The 346-nt window shown below is 46.2% G+C and overlaps 1 protein-coding gene across 3 annotated transcripts in view; it reads left to right on the forward strand.

The window, feature by feature from the left end:
• The window catches only part of ETS1 (ETS proto-oncogene 1, transcription factor), a 129,355-nt gene that overhangs the window by 123,442 nt on the left and 5,567 nt on the right, over positions 1–346 (forward strand). The gene's annotated exons all lie outside the window — the stretch shown is intronic.

The following is a 346-nucleotide window of genomic DNA, read 5'->3' on the forward strand; positions in this document are numbered from 1 at the left end:
CCGTTGAAGGGCATCTTGGTTCTTTCCACAGTTTGGCGACCGTGGCCATTGCTGCTCTAAACATTGGGGTACGGATGGCCCTTCTTTTCACGACATCTGTATCTTTGGGGTAAATACCCAGTAGTGCAATGGCAGGGTCATAGGGAAGTTCTATTTTTAGTTTCTTGAGGAATCTCCACACTGTTCTCCAAAGTGGCTGCACCAACGTGCATTCCCACCAACAGTGTAAGAGGGTTCCCCTTTCTCCACATCCCCTCCAACACATGTTGTTTCCTGTCTTGCTAATTTTGGCCATTCTAACTGGTGTAAGGTGATATCTCAATGTGGTTTTAATTTGAATCTCCCA

The sequence above is a fragment of the Mustela nigripes genome, chromosome 1, assembly GCF_022355385.1.
Source record: "Mustela nigripes isolate SB6536 chromosome 1, MUSNIG.SB6536, whole genome shotgun sequence".
Taxonomy (NCBI): domain Eukaryota; kingdom Metazoa; phylum Chordata; class Mammalia; order Carnivora; family Mustelidae; genus Mustela; species Mustela nigripes.